This window comes from Phyllobates terribilis, unplaced genomic scaffold (genome assembly GCF_046119375.1).
Source record: "Phyllobates terribilis strain yellow unplaced genomic scaffold, ASM4611937v1 Scaffold_1__5_contigs__length_1240528914, whole genome shotgun sequence".
NCBI classification, from domain to species: domain Eukaryota; kingdom Metazoa; phylum Chordata; class Amphibia; order Anura; family Dendrobatidae; genus Phyllobates; species Phyllobates terribilis.
In genome coordinates, this window is record NW_027362761.1 from 744757522 (window position 1) to 744775298 (window position 17777).

At 34.8% G+C, this 17777-nt stretch overlaps 8 non-coding genes across 8 annotated transcripts; all 8 read left to right on the plus strand.

The window, feature by feature from the left end:
* The first annotated feature begins 357 nt into the window (after positions 1–357).
* On the plus strand, positions 358–443 carry TRNAR-UCU (transfer RNA arginine (anticodon UCU)). Its single transcript is given in 2 exon segments — positions 358–394; positions 408–443. It is a non-coding gene; the product is annotated as a tRNA-Arg (tRNA).
* A 1671-nt stretch (positions 444–2114) lies between these two features.
* Positions 2115–2200, plus strand: TRNAR-UCU (transfer RNA arginine (anticodon UCU)). Its single transcript is given in 2 exon segments — positions 2115–2151; positions 2165–2200. It is a non-coding gene; the product is annotated as a tRNA-Arg (tRNA).
* A 1670-nt stretch (positions 2201–3870) lies between these two features.
* TRNAR-UCU (transfer RNA arginine (anticodon UCU)) lies at positions 3871–3956 on the plus strand. The gene is given in 2 exon segments: positions 3871–3907; positions 3921–3956. It is a non-coding gene; the product is annotated as a tRNA-Arg (tRNA).
* Positions 3957–5620: 1664 nt separating this feature from the next.
* TRNAR-UCU (transfer RNA arginine (anticodon UCU)) lies at positions 5621–5706 on the plus strand. Its single transcript is given in 2 exon segments — positions 5621–5657; positions 5671–5706. It is a non-coding gene; the product is annotated as a tRNA-Arg (tRNA).
* Positions 5707–7377: 1671 nt separating this feature from the next.
* TRNAR-UCU (transfer RNA arginine (anticodon UCU)) lies at positions 7378–7463 on the plus strand. Its single transcript is given in 2 exon segments — positions 7378–7414; positions 7428–7463. It is a non-coding gene; the product is annotated as a tRNA-Arg (tRNA).
* Positions 7464–9131: 1668 nt separating this feature from the next.
* Positions 9132–9217, plus strand: TRNAR-UCU (transfer RNA arginine (anticodon UCU)). The gene is given in 2 exon segments: positions 9132–9168; positions 9182–9217. It is a non-coding gene; the product is annotated as a tRNA-Arg (tRNA).
* Positions 9218–10887: 1670 nt separating this feature from the next.
* On the plus strand, positions 10888–10973 carry TRNAR-UCU (transfer RNA arginine (anticodon UCU)). The gene is given in 2 exon segments: positions 10888–10924; positions 10938–10973. It is a non-coding gene; the product is annotated as a tRNA-Arg (tRNA).
* Positions 10974–14392: 3419 nt separating this feature from the next.
* Positions 14393–14478, plus strand: TRNAR-UCU (transfer RNA arginine (anticodon UCU)). Its single transcript is given in 2 exon segments — positions 14393–14429; positions 14443–14478. It is a non-coding gene; the product is annotated as a tRNA-Arg (tRNA).
* Positions 14479–17777: the final 3299 nt, after the last annotated feature.

Below are 17777 nucleotides of genomic sequence, written 5' to 3' on the forward strand. Positions count from 1 at the left end.
ACTTATGTTCTAAACAATTTTTCTTCCCATAAGTTCCAGATGGCCAGTGGCTACTGCATTGAAGCAATAGAAATTAATAAAGCTGATCGCTTGAGAGATAGAAACCAAAAAAAGCTTCCCCTTTCCTGGTCTTGCATACATTTCAATGCCACACTTTAGCAACACGGAACTAACATTAATAAGAAAAGATCTTTTTTTTAAAACATTGGCATTTTCTTGTTGACAAGTTTTACTTTTACATATAAGAAGACTAAAGCAAAGTTTCAAAGAGAACAGGAATCTTACTGTGTCAAGTCATCATCAGGAAAATGGTTTGTCTAGACTAGACAGAACACCCACCTCATTCAGGAGACTTGTGGCTCTGTGGCGCAATGGATAGCGCATTGGACTTCTAGGGAACTGATGTGATTCAAAGGTTGTGGGTTCGAGTCCCACCAGAGTTGTATTTTGTAGCTTGCGTGACATTAATACTTTGTCTCAGTTGATGTTAGAAAGATGAAAAAGAAAAAATTATAAAAATCTGGGCTTCATACTAACGTTTAGAGCATTGTTCCAGGACTAAAACTTCACTGGGGTCTACTTGCTACAGAAGACTAATAGGACGACTCAATTTTGTTGACTTTTAAAATAACTTATTTTGCATCCAGTTTAGAAATTCTTGATTTATGTATGTTATCAGTACATAAAAGATAAATGACAAAAACTCTTTAATGCTGAGTTTTTTTTCTGATGTCTCTATCAGAGTGAACTAACTGAAGCTATGGTTTAGGATTCCTGAACTTACAAATTGGAAGTCACATTTAGATTTGAGCTCAGCAAAGAACATAGAGGGAGCAGCTACTAATGGCTCGATGTACCAAAAGATAGCAGATAGGGCACAATTTGTTATTGCCTATTTTTGGTCTAGTGTTTGATGTTCTGTTACTTGTTTTCACTAGTCCAAGATTCTTTTTTTAATTTGAGCATTTTTAAAAGTCTTTTTTGTATGTATTTGCCTGATATTTCTTTATGATCTCTATTGTGGGTTGGATTTGGGGTTTCTAGATATTTTTGGCTGATTTATCAACTATTGCTTAAAAAAATGCCGAATTTGGTGCAGGCATACTCCAGTCCATCCGTAGAGTGATTATATGTATGCATGACTTCTGGTATAAATTTTGCACCATTATGCGAAACGTGGACATTTTTTTTGCTATAAAGTCACCAAAAAGGTCAAAGATAAGAACAGAGTGATATCAGCTGGCTTGTCCTCATGAACACTTTCTCCTGAGCTAACGAGATCAATGAAATCATGTAATCAGGTCATTTTTTGGAGAGCTTAAATTCAGTGGAAATAAGGATTTTCTGAATAAGTTAATTTTCATGGCAAGAAATGAGTTTGCAAATGTTGGCAGTTCATTTGATCTCTATTCATAATAAACTAGAGTTACACAAATCACCACTGTTAATACTGAAGCAGTAAGCTTTGTGGAAACTAAATTTTATATCAGTCTGAACACTTTGGGCCATTATTGTTGAGTCCTAGTTATTCTTTGAAAAACTGCAAAAGGAAAAAATGAGCAAAGGAAAACCATCTAATTAATGGTATAGGTGCCTGCTGAAATCAGGATATATAGCAGGAGCACTACAGAAAATTTCCCAGCAATTATTTGGACTAAAACACATGTTCTCTGATAGTATTTTCACATGGATAAAATAATTTCTTTTGTATTGACTCCTATCCTTCCCAATCCAGTGGTCCATTAGCATACAACCACACTTATGTTCTAAACAATTTTTCTTGCCATAAGTTCCAGAGGGCCAGTGGCTACTGCATTGAAGCAATAGAAATTAATACAGCTGATCGCTTGAGAGATAGAAACCAAAAAAAGCTACCCCTTTCTTGGTCTTGCATACATTTCAATGCCACACTTTAGCAACACGGAACTAACATTAATATGAATAGATCTTTTTTTAAAAACATTGGCATTTTCTTGTTGACAAGTTTTACTTTTACATATAAGAAGACTAAAGTAAAGTTTCAAAGAGAACAGGAATCTTACTGTGTCAAGTCATGATCAGGAAAATGGTTTGTCTAGACTAGACAGAACACCCACCTCATTCAGGAGACTTGTGCCTCTGTGGCGCAATGGATAGCTCATTGGACTTCTAGGGTACTGATGTGATTCAAAGGTTGTGGGTTCGAGTCCCACCAGAGTCATATTTTGTAGCTTTCGTGACATTAATACTTTGTCTCAGTTGATGTTAGAAAGATGAAAAAGAAAAAATTATAAAAATCTGGGCTTCATACTAACGTTTAGAGCATTGTTCCAGGACTAAAACTTCACTTGGGTCTACTTGCTACAGAAGACTAATAGGACGACTCAATTTTGTTGACTTTTAAAATAACTTATTTTGCATCCAGTTTAGAAATTCTTGATTTATGTATGTTATCAGTACATAAAAGAGAAATGACAAAAACTCTTTAATGCTGAGTTTTTTTTCTGATGTCTCTATCAGAGTGAACTAACTGAGGCTATGGTTTAGGATTCCTGAACTTACAAATTGGAAGTCACATTTAGATTTCAGCTCAGCAAAGAACATAGAGGGAGCAGCTACTAATGGCTCGATGTACCAAAAGATATCAGATAGGGACAATTTGTTATTGCCTATTTTTGGTCTAGTGTTTGATGTTCTGTTACTTGTTTTCACTAGTCCAAGATTCTTTTTTCAATTTGAGCATTTTTAAAAGTCTTTTTTGTATGTATTTGCCTGATATTTCTTTATGATCTCTATTGTGGGTTGGATTTGGGGTTTCTAGATATTTTTGGCTGATTTATCAACTATTGCTTAAAAAAATGCAGAATTTGGTGCAAGCATACTCCAGTCCATCCGTAGAGTGATTATATGTATGCATGACTTCTGGTATAACTTTTGCACCATTATGCGAAACGTGGACATTTTTTTTGCTAAAAAGTCACCAAAAAGGTCAAAGATAAGAACAGAGTGATATCAGCTGGCTTGTCCTCATGAACACTTTCTCCTGAGCTAACGAGATCAATGAAATCATGTAATCAGGTCATTTTTTGGAGAGCTTAAATTCAGTGGAAATGAGGTTTTTCTGAAAAAGTTAATTTTCATGGCAAGAAATGAGTTTGCAAATGTTGGCAGTTCATTTGATCTCTATTCATAATAAACTAGAGTTACTCTAATATCCACTGTTAAAACTGAAGCAGTAAACTTTGTGGAAACCAAATTTTATATCAGTTTGAACACTTTGGGCCATTATTGTTGAGTCCTAGTTATTCTTTGAAAAACTGCAAAAGGAAAAAATAAGCAAAGGAAAAACATCTAATTAATGGTATAGGTGCCTGCTGAAATCAGGATATATAGCAGGAGCACTACAGAAAATTTCCCAGCAATTATTTGGAGTAAAACACATGTTCTCTGATAGTATTTTCACATGGATAAAATAAATTCTTTTGTATTGACTCCTATCCTTCCCAATCCAGTGGTCCATTAGCATACAACCACACTTATGTTCTAAACAATTTTTCTTGCCATAAGTTCCAGAGGGCCAGTGGCTACTGCATTGAAGCAATAGAAATTAATACAGCTGATCGCTTGAGAGATAGAAACCAAAAAAAGCTACCCCTTTCTTGGTCTTGCATACATTTCAATGCCACACTTTAGCAACACGGAACTAACATTAATATGAATAGATCTTTTTTTTAAAACATTGGCATTTTCTTGTTGACAAGTTTTACTTTTACATATAAGAAGACTAAAGTAAAGTTTCAAAGAGAACAGGAATCTTACTGTGTCAAGTCATGATCAGGAAAATGGTTTGTCTGGACTAGACAGAACACCCACCTCATTCAGGAGACTTGTGGCTCTGTGGTGCAATGGATAGCTCATTGGACTTCTAGGGAACTGATGTGATTCAAAGGTTGTGGGTTCGAGTCCCACTAGAGTCATATTTTGTAGCTTGCGTGACATTAATACTTTGTCTCAGTTGATGTTAGAAAGATGAAAAAGAAAAAATTATAAAAATCTGGGCTTCATACTAACGTTTAGAGCATTGTTCCAGGACTAAAACTTCACTTGGGTCTACTTGCTACAGAAGACTAATAGGACGACTCAATTTTGTTGACTTTTAAAATAACTTATTTTGCATCCAGTTTAGAAATTCTTGATTTATGTATGTTATCAGTACATAAAAGAGAAATGACAAAAACTCTTTAATGCTGAGTTTTTTTTCTGATGTCTCTATCAGAGTGAACTAACTGAGGCTATGGTTTAGGATTCCTGAACTTACAAATTGGAAGTCACATTTAGATTTGAGCTCAGCAAAGAACATAGAGGGAGCAGATACTAATGGCTCGATGTACCAAAAGATATCAGATAGGGACAATTTGTTATTGCCTATTTTTGGTCTAGTGTTTGATGTTCTGTTACTTGTTTTCACTAGTCCAAGATTCTTTTTTCAATTTGAGCATTTTTAAAAGTCTTTTTTGTATGTATTTGCCTGATATTTCTTTATGATCTCTATTGTGGGTTGGATTTGGGGTTTCTAGATATTTTTGGCTGATTTATCAACTATTGCTTAAAAAAATGCAGAATTTGGTGCAAGCATACTCCAGTCCATCCGTAGAGTGATTATATGTATGCATGACTTCTGGTATAACTTTTACACCATTATGCGAAACGTGGACATTTTTTTTGCTAAAAAGTCACCAAAAAGGTCAAAGATAAGAACAGAGTGATATCAGCTGGCTTGTCCTCATGAACACTTTCTCCTGAGCTAATGAGATCAATGAAATCATGTAATCAGGTCATTTTTTGGAGAGCTTAAATTCAGTGGAAATGAATTTTTTCTGAAAAAGTTAATTTTCATGGCAAGAAATGAGTTTGCAAATGTTGGCAGTTCATTTGATCTCTATTCATAATAAACTAGAGTTACTCTAATTACCACTGTTAAAACTGAAGCAGTAAACTTTGTGGAAACCAAATTTTATATCAGTTTGAACACTTTGGGCCATTATTGTTGAGTCCTAGTTATTCTTTGAAAAACTGCAAAAGGAAAAAATAAGCAAAGGAAAAACATCTAATTAATGGTATAGGTGCCTGCTGAAATCAGGATATATAGCAGGAGCACTACAGAAAATTTCCCAGCAATTATTTGGACTAAAACACATGTTCTCTGATAGTATTTTCACATGGATAAAATAAATTCTTTTGTATTGACTCCTATCCTTCCCAATCCAGTCGTCCATTAGCATACAACCACACTTATGTTCTAAACAATTTTTCTTGCCATAAGTTCCAGAGGGCCAGTGGCTACTGCATTGAAGCAATAGAAATTAATACAGCTGATCGCTTGAGAGATAGAAACCAAAAAAAGCTACCCCTTTCTTGGTCTTGCATACATTTCAATGCCACACTTTAGCAACACGGAATTAATATGAATAGATCTTTTTTTTAAAACATTGGCATTTTCTTGTTGACAAGTTTTACTTTTACATATAAGAAGACTAAAGTAAAGTTTCAAAGAGAACAGGAATCTTACTGTGTCAAGTCATCATCAGATAAATGGTTTGTCTAGACTAGACAGAACACCCACCTTATTCAGGAGACTTGTGGCTCTGTGGCGCAATGGATAGCGCATTGGACTTCTAGGGAACTGTTGTGATTCAAAGGTTGTGGGTTTGAGTCCCACCAGAGTCATATTTTGTAGCTTGCGTGACATTAATACTTTGTCTCAGTTGATGTTAGAAAGATGAAAAAGAAAAAATTATAAAAATCTGGGCTTCATACTAACATTTAGAGCATTGTTCCAGGACTAAAACTTCACTGGGGTCTACTTGCTACAGAAGACTAATAGGACGACTCAATTTTGTTGACTTTTAAAATAACTTAATTTGCATCCAGTTTAGAAATTCTTGATTTATGTATGTTATCAGTACATAAAAGAGAAATGACAAAAACTCTTTAATGCTGAGTTTTTTTTCTGATGTCTCTATCAGAGTGAACTAACTGAGGCTATGGTTTAGGATTCCTGAACTTACAAATTGGAAGTCACATTTAGATTTGAGCTCAGCAAAGAACATAGAGGGAGCAGCTACTAATGGCTCGATGTACCAAAAGATAGCAGATAGGGCACAATTTGTTATTGCCTATTTTTGGTCTAGTGTTTGATGTTCTGTTACTTGTTTTCACTAGTCCAAGATTCTTTTTTTAATTTCAGCATTTTTAAAAGTCTTTTTTGTATGTATTTGCCTGATATTTCTTTATGATCTCTATTGTGGGTTGGATTTGGGGTTTCTAGATATTTTTGGCTGATTTATCAACTATTGCTTAAAAAAATGCAGAATTTGGTGCAAGCATACTCCAGTCCATCCGTAGAGTGATTATATGTATGCATGACTTCTGGTATAAATTTTGCACCATTATGCGAAACATGGACATTTTTTTTGCTAAAAAGTCACCAAAAAGGTCAAAGATAAGAACAGAGTGATATCAGCTGGCTTGTCCTCATGAACACTTTCTCCTGAGCTAACGAGATCAATGAAATCATGTAATCAGGTCATTTTTTGGAGAGCTTAAATTCAGTGGAAATGAGGTTTTTCTAAAAAAGTTAATTTTCATGGCAAGAAATGAGTTTGCAAATGTTGGCAGTTCATTTGATCTCTATTCATAATAAAATAGAGTTACTATAATTACCACTGTTAAAACTGAAGCAGTAAACTTTGTGGAAACCAAATTTTATATCAGTTTGAACACTTTTGGCCATTATTGTTGAGTCCTAGCTATTCTTTGAAAAACTGCAAAAGGAAAAAATGATGAAAGGAAAAACGTCTAATTAATGGTATAGGTTCCTGCTGAAATCAGGATATATAGCAGGAGCACAACAGAAAATTTCCCAGCAATTATTTGGACTAAAACACATGTTCTCTGATAGTCTTTTCACATGGCTAAAATAATTTCTTTTGTATTGACTCCTATCCTTCCCAATCCAGTGGTCCATTAGCATACAACCACACTTATGTTCTAAACAATTTTTCTTGCCATAAGTTCCAGAGGGTCAGTGGCTACTGCATTGAAGCAATAGAAATTAATAAAGCTGATCGCTTGAGAGATAGAAAACAAAAAAAGCTACCCCTTTCTTGGTCTTGCATACATTTCAATGCCACACTTTAGCAACACAGAACTAACATTAATATGAATAGATCTTTTTTTTAAAACATTGGCATTTTCTTGTTGACAAGTTTTACTTTTACATATAAGAAGACTAAAGTAAAGTCTCAAAGAGAACAGGAATCTTACTGTGTCAAGTCATCATCAGGAAAATGGTTTCTCTAGACTAGACAGAACACCGACCTCATTCAGGAGACTTGTGGCTCTGTGGCGCAATGGATAGCGTATTGGACTTCTAGGGAACTGATGTGATTCAAAGGTTGTGGGTTCGAGTCCCACCAGAGTCGCATTTTGTATCTTGCGTTACATTAATACTTTGTCTCAGTTGATGTTAGAAAGATGAAAAAGAAAAAATTATAAAAATCTGGGCTTCATACTAACGTTTAGAACATTGTTCCAGGACTAAAACTTCACTGGGGTCTGCTTGCTACAGAAGACTAATAGGAAAACTCAATTTTGTTGACTTTTAAAATAACTTATTTTGCATCCAGTTTAGAAATTCTTGATTTATGTATGTTATCAGTACATAAAAGAGAAATGACAGAAGCTCTTTAATGCTGAGTTTTTTTTCTGATGTCTCTATCAGAGTGAACTAACTGAGGCTATGGTTTAGGATTCCTGAACTTACAAATTGGAAGTCACATTTAGATTTGAGCTCAGCAAAGAACATAGAGGGAGCAGCTACTAACAGCTCCATGTCCCAAAGGATAACAGATAGGGCACAATTTGTTATTGCCTATTTTTGGTCTAGTGTTTGATGTTCTGTTACTTGTTTTCACTAGTCCAAGATTCTTTTTTTAATTTGAGCAATTTTAAAAATCTTTTTGTATGTATTTGCCTGATATTTCTTTACGATCTCTATTGTAGGTTGGATTTGGGGTTTCTAGATATTTTTGGCTGATTTATCAACTATTGCTTAAAAAAATGCAGAATTTGGTGCAAGCATACTCCAGTCCATCCGTAGAGTGATTATATGTATGCATGACTTCTGGTATAAATTTTGCACCATTATGTGAAACGTGGACATTTTTTTTGCTAAAAAGTCACCAAAAAGGTCAAAGATAAGAACAGAGTGATATCAGCTGGCTTGTCCTCATGAACACTTTCTCCTGAGCTAATGAGATCACTGAAATCATGTAATCAGGTCAATTTTTGGAGAGCTTAAATTCAGTGGAAATGAGGTTTTTGTGAACAAGTTAATTTTTATGGCAAGAAATGCGTTTGCAAATGTTGGCAGTTCGTTTGATCTCTATTCATAATAAACTAGAGTTACACAAATCACCACTGTTAATACTGAAGCAGTAAACTTTATGGAAACTAAATTTTATATCAGTCTGAACAATTTTGGGCCATTATTGTTGAGTCCTAGTTATTCTTTGAAAAACTACAAAAGGAAAAAATGAGCAAAGGAAAAACATCTAATTAATGGTATAGGTGCCTGCTGAAATCAGGATATATAGCAGGAGCACTACAGAAAATTTCCCAGCAATTATTTGGACTAAAACCCATGTTTTCTGATAGTCGTTTCACATGGCTAAAATAATTTCATTTGTATTGACTCCTATCCTTCCCAATCCAGTGGTCCATTAGCGTACAACGACACTTATGTTCTAAACAATTTTTCTTCCCATAAGATCCAGAGGGCCAGTGGCTACTGCATTGAAGCAATAGAAATTAATAAAGCTGATCGCTTGAGAGATAGAAACCAAAAAATGCTACCCCTTCCTTGGTCTTGCATACATTTCAATGCCACACTTTAGCAACACGGAACTAGCATTAATATGAATAGATCTTTTTTTAAAACATTTGCATTTTCTTGTTGACAAGTTTTACTTTTACATATAAGAAGACTAAAGCAAAGTTTCAAAGAGAACAGGAATCTTACTGTTGTCAAGTCATCAGGAAAATGGTTTGTCTAGACTAGACAGAATACACACCTCATTCAGGAGACTTGTGTCTCTGTGGCGCAATGGATAGCGCATTGGACTTCTAAGGAACTGATGTGATTCAAAGGTTGTGGGTTCGAGTCCCACCAGAGTCATATTTTGTAGCTTGCGTGACATTAATACTTTGCCTCAGTTGATGTTAGAAAAATGAAAAAGAAAAAATTATAAAAATCTGGGCTTCATACTAACGTTTAGAGCATTGTTCCAGGACTAAAACTTAACTGGGGTCTACCTGCTACAGAAGACTAATAGGACGACTCAATTTTGTTGACTTTTAAAATAACTTATTTTGCATCCAGTTTAGAAATTCTTGATTTATGTATGTTATCAGTACATAAAAGAGAAATGACAAAAACTCTTTAATGCTGAGTTTTTTTTCTGATGTCTCTATCAGAGTGAACTAACTGAGGCTATGGTTTAGGATTCCTAAACTTACAAATTGGAAGTCACATTTAGATTTGAGCTCAGCAAAGAACATAGAGGGAGCAGATACTAATGGCTCGATGTACCAAAAGATAGCAGATAGGGCACAATTTGTTATTGCCTATTTTTGGTCTAGTGTTTGATGTTCTGTTACTTGTTTTCACTAGTCCAAGATTCTTTTTTTAATTTGAGCATTTTTAAAAGTCTTTTTTGTATGTATTTGCCTGATATTTCTTTATGATCTCTATTGTGGGTTGGATTTGGGGTTTCTAGATATTTTTGGCTGATTTATCAACTATTGCTTAAAAAAATGCAGAATTTGGTGCAAGCATACTCCAGTCCATCCGTAGCGTGATTATATGTATGCATGACTTCTGGTATAAATTTTGCACCATTATGCGAAACGTGGACATTTTTTTTGCTAAAAAGTCACCAAAAGGTCAAAGATAAGAACAGATTGATATCAGCTGGCTTGTCCTCATGAACACTTTCTCCTGAGCTAACGAGATCAATGAAATCATGTAATCAGGTCATTTTTTGGAGAGCTAAAATTCAGTGGAAATGAGGTTTTTCTGAATAAGTTAATTTTCATGGCAAGAAATGAGTTTGCAAATGTTGGCAGTTCATTTGATCTCTATTCATAATAAACTAGAGTTACACTAATTACCACTGTTAAACTGAAGCAGTAAATTTTGTGGAAACCAAATTTTATATCAGTTTGAACACTTTTGGCCATTATTGTTGAGTCCTAGTTATTTTTTGAAAAACTGCAAAAGGAAAAAATGAGGAAAGGAAAAACGTCTAATTAATGGTATAGGTTCCTGCTGAAATCAGGATATATAGCAGGAGCACAACAGAAAATTTCCCAGCAATTATTTGGACTAAAACACATGTTCTCTAATAGTCTTCTCACATGGCTAAAATAATTTCTTTTGTATTGACTCCTATCCTTCCCAATCCTGTGGTCCATTAGCGTACAACGACACTTATGTTCTAAACAATTTTTCTTCCCATAAGATCCAGAGGGCCAGTGGCTACTGCATTGAAGCAATAGAAATTAATAAAGCTGATCGCTTGAGAGATAGAAACCAAAAAAAGCTACCCCTTCCTTGGTCTTGCATACATTTCAATGCCACACTTTCGCAACATGGAACTAGCATTAATATGAATAGATCTTTTTTTTAAAACATTTGCATTTTCTTGTTGACAAGTTTTACTTTTACATATAAGAAGACTAAAGCAAAGTTTCAAAGAGAACAGGAATCTTACTGTTGTCAAGTCATCATCAGGAAAATGGTTTGTCTAGACTAGACAGAACACCCACCTCATTCAGGAGACTTGTGGCTCTGTGGCGCAATGGATAGCGCATTGGAATTCTAGGGAACTGATGTGATTCAAAGGTTGTGGGTTCAAGTCCCACCAGAGTCATGTTTTGTAGCTTGTGGGACATTAATACTTTGCCTCAGTTGATGTTAGAAAGATGAAAAAGTAAAAATTATAAAAATCTGGGCTTCATACTAACGTTTAGAGCATTGTTCCAGGACTAAAACTTCACTGGGGTCTACTTGCTACAGAATACTAATAGGACGACTCAATTTTGTTGACTTTTAAAATAACTTATTTTGCATCCAGTTTAGAAATTCTTGATTTATGTATGTTATCAGTACATAAAAGAGAAATGACAAAAACTCTTTAATGCTGAGTTTTTTTTCTGATGTCTCTATCAGAGTGAACTAACTGAGGCTATGGTTTAGGATTCCTGAACTTACAAATTGGAAGTCACATTTAGATTTGAGCTCAGCAAAGAACATAGAGGGAGCAGATACTAATGGCTCGATGTACCAAAAGATAGCAGATAGGGCACAATTTGTTATTGCCTATTTTTGGTCTAGTGTTTGATGTTCTGTTACTTGTTTCACTAGTCCAAGATTCTTTTTTTAATTTGAGCATTTTTAAAAGTCTTTTTTGTATGTATTTGCCTGATATTTCTTTATGATCTCTATTGTGGGTTGGATTTGGGGTTTCTAGATATTTTTGGCTGATTTATCAACTATTGCTTAAAAAAATGCAGAATTTGGTGCAAGCATACTCCAGTCCATCCGTAGCGTGATTATATGTATGCATGACTTCTGGTATAAATTTTGCACCATTATGTGAAACGTGGACATTTTTTTTGCTAAAAAGTCACCAAAAAGGTCAAAGATAAGAACAGAGTGATATCAGCTGGCTTGTCCTCATGAACACTTTCTCCTGAGCTAATGAGATCACTGAAATCATGTAATCAGGTCAATTTTTGGAGAGCTTAAATTCAGTGGAAATGAGGTTTTTGTGAATAAGTTAATTTTTATGGCAAGAAATGAGTTTGCAAATGTTGGCAGTTTGTTTGATCTCTATTCATAATAAACTAGAGTTACACTAACTACCACTGTTAAACTGAAGCAGTAAACTTTGTGGAAACCAAATTTTATATCAGTTTGAACACTTTTGGCCATTATTGTTTAGTCCTAGTTATTCTTTGAAAAACTACAGAAGGAAAAAATAAGCAAAGGAAAAACATCTAATTAACGGTATAGGTGCCTGCTGAAATCAGGATATATAGAAGGAGCACTACAGAAAATTTCCCAGCAATTATTTGGACTAAATCACATGTTTTCTGATAGTCTTTTCACATGGCTAAAATAATTTCTTTTGAATTGACTTCTATCCTTCCCAATCCAGTGGTCCATTAGCGTACAACGACACTTATGTTCTAAACAATTTTTCTTCCCATAAGTTCCAGAGGGCCAGTGGTTACTGCACTGAAGCAATAGAAATTAATAAAGCTGATTGCTTGAGAGATAGAAACCAAAAAAAGCTACCCCTTTCTTGGTCTTCCATACATTTCAATGCCACACTTTAGCAACACGGAACTAACATTAATATGAATAGATCTTTTTTTTAAAACATTGGCATTTTCTTGTTGACAAGTTTTACTTTTACATATAAGAAGACAAAAGCAAAGTTTCAAAGAGAACAGGAATCTTACTGTGTCAAGTCATCAGGAAAATGGTTTGTCTAGACTAGACAGAACACCCACCTCATTCAGGAGACTTCTGGTCTGTGGCGCAATGGATAGCACATTGGACTTCTAGTGGAACTTATGTGATTCAAAGGTTGTGGGTTTGAGTCCCACCAGAGTCATATTTTGTAGCTTGCGTGACATTAATACTTTGTCTCAGTTGATGTTATAAAGATGGAAAAGAAAAAATTAGCAAATCTGGGCTTCATACTAACGTTTAGAGCATTGTTCAAGGACAAAAACTTCACTGGGGTCTACTTCCTACAGAAGACTAATAGGATGACTCAATTTTGTTGACTTTTAAAATAAATTATTTTGCATCCAGTTTAGAAATTCTTGATTTATGTATGTTATCAGTACATAAAAGAGAAATGACAAAAACTCTTTAATGCTGAGTTTTTTTTCTGATGTCTCTATCAGAGTGAACTAACTGAGGCTATGGTTTAGGATTCCTGAACTTACAAATTGGAAGTCACATTTAGATTTGAGCTCAGCAAAGAACGTAGAGGGAGCAGCTACTAACAGCTCCATGTCCCAAAGGATAGCAGATAGGGCACAATTTGTTATTGCCTATTTTTGGTCTAGTGTTTGATGTTCTGTTACTTGTTTTCACTAGTCCAAGATTCTTTTTTTAATTTGAGCAATTTTAAAAATCTATTTGTATGTATTTGCCTGATATTTCTTTATGATCTCTATTGTGGGTTGAATTTGGGGTTTCTAGATATTTTTGGCTGATTTATCAACTATTGCTTAAAAAAATGCAGAATTTGGTGCAAGCATACTCCAGTCCATCCGTAGAGTGATTATATGTATGCATGACTTCTGGTATAAATTTTGCACCATTATGTGAAACGTGGACATTTTTTTTGCTAAAAAGTCACCAAAAAGGTCAAAGATAAAAACAGAATGATATCAGCTGGCTTGTCCTCATGAACACTTTCTCCTGAGCTAACAAGATCACTGAAATCATGTAATCAGGTCAATTTTGGAGAGCTTAAATTCAGTGGAAATGAGGTTATTGTGAATAAGTTAATTTTTATGGCAAGAAATGCGTTTGCAAATGTCGGCAGTTCGTTTGATCTCTATTCATAATAAACTAGAGTTACACAAATCACCACTGTTAATACTGAAGCAGTAAACTTTGTGGAAACTAAATTTTATATCAGTCTGAACAATTTTGGGCCATTATTGTTGAATCCTAGTTATTCTTTGAAAAACTGCAAAAGGAAAAAATGAGCAAAGGAAAAACATCTAATTAATGGTATAGGTGCCTGCTGAAATCAGGATATATAGCAGGAGCACTACAGAAAATTTCCCAGCAATTATTTGGACTAAAACACATGTTTTCTGATAGTCTTTTCACATGGCTAAAATAATTTCATTTGTATTGACTCCTATCCTTCCCAATCCAGTGGTCCATTAGCGTACAACGACACTTATGTTCTAAACAATTTTTCTTCCCATAAGATCCAGAGGGCCAGTGGCTACTGCATTGAAGCAATAGAAATTAATAAAGCTGATCGCTTGAGAGATAGAAACCAAAAAAAGCTACCCCTTCCTTGGTCTTGCATACATTTCAATGCCACACTTTAGCAACACGGAACTAGCATTAATATGAATAGATCTTTTTTTTAAAACATTTGCATTTTCTTGTTGACAAGTTTTACTTTTACATATAAGAAGACTAAAGCAAAGTTTCAAAGAGAACAGGAATCTTACTGTTGTCAAGTCATCAGGAAAATGGTTTGTCTAGAATAGACAGAATACACACCTCATTCAGAAGACTTGTGGCTCTGTGGCGCAATAGATAGCGCATTGGACTTCTAGGGAACTGATGTGATTCAAAGGTTGTGGGTTCGAGTCCCACCAGAGTCATATTTTGTAGCTTGCGTGACATTAATACTTTGCCTCAGTTGATGTTAGAAAGATGAAAAAGAAAAAATTATAAAAATCTGGGCTTCATACTAACGTTTAGAGCATTGTTCCAGGACTAAAACTTAACTGGGGTCTACCTGCTACAGAAGACTAATAGGACGACTCAATTTTGTTGACTTTTAAAATAACTTATTTTGCATCCAGTTTAGAAATTCTTGATTTATGTATGTTATCAGTACATAAAAGAGAAATGACAAAAACTCTTTAATGCTGAGTTTTTTTTCTGATGTCTCTATCAGAGTGAACTAACTGAGGCTATGGTTTAGGATTCCTGAACTTACAAATTGGAAGTCACATTTAGATTTGAGCTCAGCAAAGAACATAGAGGGAGCAGATACTAATGGCTCGATGTACCAAAAGATAGCAGATAGGGCACAATTTGTTACTGCCTATTTTTGGTCTAGTGTTTGATGTTCTGTTACTTGTTTTCACTTGTCCAAGATTCTTTTTTTAATTTGAGCATTTTTAAAAGTCTTTTTTGTATGTATTTGCCTGATATTTCTTTATGATCTCTATTGTGGGTTGGATTTGGGGTTTCTAGATATTTTTGGCTGATTTATCAACTATTGCTTAAAAAAATGCAGAATTTGGTGCAAGCATACTCCAGTCCATCCGTAGCGTGATTATATGTATGCATGACTTCTGGTATAAATTTTGCACCATTATGCGAAACGTGGACATTTTTTTTGCTAAAAAGTCACCAAAAAGGTCAAAGATAAGAACAGATTGATATCAGCTGGCTTGTCCTCATGAACACTTTCTCCTGAGCTAACGAGATCAATGAAATCATGTAATCAGGTCATTTTTTGGAGAGCTAAAATTCAGTGGAAATGAGGTTTTTCTGAATAAGTTAATTTTCATGGCAAGAAATGAGTTTGCAAATGTTGGCAGTTCATTTGATCTCTATTCATAATAAACTAGAGTTACACTAATTACCACTGTTAAACTGAAGCAGTAAATTTTGTGGAAACCAAATTTTATATCAGTTTGAACACTTTTGGCCATTATTGTTGAGTCCTAGTTATTTTTTGAAAAACTGCAAAAGGAAAAAATGAGGAAAGGAAAAATGTCTAATTAATGGTATAGGTTCCTGCTGAAATCAGGATATATAGCAGGAGCACAACAGAAAATTTCCCAGCAATTATTTGGACTAAAACACATGTTCTCTAATAGTCTTCTCACATGGCTAAAATAATTTCTTTTGTATTGACTCCTATCCTTCCCAATCCTGTGGTCCATTAGCGTACAACGACACTTATGTTCTAAACAATTTTTCTTCCCATAAGATCCAGAGGGCCAGTGGCTACTGCATTGAAGCAATAGAAATTAATAAAGCTGATCGCTTGAGAGATAGAAACCAAAAAAAGCTACCCATTTCTTGGTCTTGCATACAATTCAATGCCACACTTTAGCAACACAGAACTAACATTAAAATGAATAGATCTTTTTATTAAAACAATGGCATTTTCTTGTTGACAAGTTTTACTTTTACATATAAGAAGACTAAAGCAAAGTTTCAAAGAGAACAGGACTCTTACTGTGTCAAGTCATCATCAGGAAAATGGTTTGTCTAGACTAGACAGAACACCCACCTCATTCAGGAGACTTCTGGTCTGTGGCGCAATGGATAGCACATTGGACTTCTAGTGGAACTTATGTGATTCAAAGGTTGTGGGTTTGAGTCCCACCAGAGTCATATTTTGTAGCTTGCGTGACATTAATACTTTGTCTCAGTTGATGTTATAAAGATGGAAAAGAAAAAATTAGCAAATCTGGGCTTCATACTAACGTTTAGAGCATTGTTCAAGGACAAAAACTTCACTGGGGTCTACTTCCTACAGAAGACTAATAGGATGACTCAATTTTGTTGACTTTTAAAATAACTTATTTTGCATCCAGTTTAGAAATTCTTGATTTATGTATGTTATCAGTACATAAAAGAGAAATGACAAAAACTCTTTAATGCTGAGTTTTTTTCTGATGTCTCTATCAGAGTGAACTAACTGAGGCTATGGTTTAGGATTCCTGAACTTACAAATTGGAAGTCACATTTAGATTTGAGCTCAGCAAAGAACGTAGAGGGAGCAGCTACTAACAGCTCCATGTCCCAAAGGATAGCAGATAGGGCACAATTTGTTATTGCCTATTTTTGGTCTAGTGTTTGATGTTCTGTTACTTGTTTTCACTAGTCCAAGATTCTTTTTTTAATTTGAGCAATTTTAAAAATCTATTTGTATGTATTTGCCTGATATTTCTTTATGATCTCTATTGTGGGTTGAATTTGGGGTTTCTAGATATTTTTGGCTGATTTATCAACTATTGCTTAAAAAAATGCAGAATTTGGTGCAAGCATACTCCAGTCCATCCGTAGAGTGATTATATGTATGCATGACTTCTGGTATAAATTTTGCACCATTATGTGAAACGTGGACATTTTTTTTGCTAAAAAGTCACCAAAAAGGTCAAAGATAAAAACAGAATGATATCAGCTGGCTTGTCCTCATGAACACTTTCTCCTGAGCTAACAAGATCACTGAAATCATGTAATCAGGTCAATTTTGGAGAGCTTAAATTCAGTGGAAATGAGGTCTTTGTGAATAAGTTAATTTTTATGGCAAGAAATGCGTTTGCAAATGTCGGCAGTTCATTTGATCTCTATTCATAATAAACTAGAGTTACACAAATCACCACTGTTAATACTGAAGCAGTAAACTTTGTGGAAACTAAATTTTATATCAGTCTGAACAATTTTGGGCCATTATTGTTGAATCCTAGTTATTCTTTGAAAAACTGCAAAAGGAAAAAATGAGCAAAGGAAAAACATCTAATTAATGGTATAGGTGCCTGCTGAAATCAGGATATATAGCAGGAGCACTACAGAAAATTTCCCAGCAATTATTTGGACTAAAACACATGTTCTCTGATAGACTGTGTGCCCACGTAGCATTTTTCAAGCGTATATGCTGCGGAATTTCCGCAGCGTAAACGCTTGAAAAACGCATGTATATCCGCACCCCATGGTCCCCAATGGGATTCCGCAAGTTCTATGCACATGTTGCGGATTTTTCCGCAGCGTTTATGCCGCGTTCAAAAATCCGCAGCATGTCATTTAATTTTGCGTTTCCGCAAGCGGAATTGCCTTTGTCCAATGCATAAAAAACACAAGGCAATTCCGCATGTGGAAAACGCGTGATGAACACGCGAAAAATGCGCGATAAACGCGTGCGGAATTCCACATG